We start from the raw sequence: 205 nt of genomic DNA, 5'->3' as shown, positions 1-205 counted from the left end.
GCATTTGCAGTGGACGCCCAATGGCGTAGAGCATCGGCACCCGGAAAGCCACAGGGAGGCCAAACCGGCCGTAGAACGAAACAAATGCTATCCTCATGAGCCTAAGACAAACACAGTAACCCATTCCTTCAGCACAGCTGTTACATTGGTGTTGTATCTGTATAGCTGTGGCATTATTTATTGAGCCACCGAGTGCCGGATACAT

This window comes from Eimeria mitis, genomic scaffold (genome assembly GCF_000499745.2).
Source record: "Eimeria mitis Houghton genomic scaffold, Emh_scaff484, whole genome shotgun sequence".
Lineage (NCBI taxonomy): Eukaryota > Apicomplexa > Conoidasida > Eucoccidiorida > Eimeriidae > Eimeria > Eimeria mitis.
Note: the sequence above shows the minus strand (reverse complement) of the source record.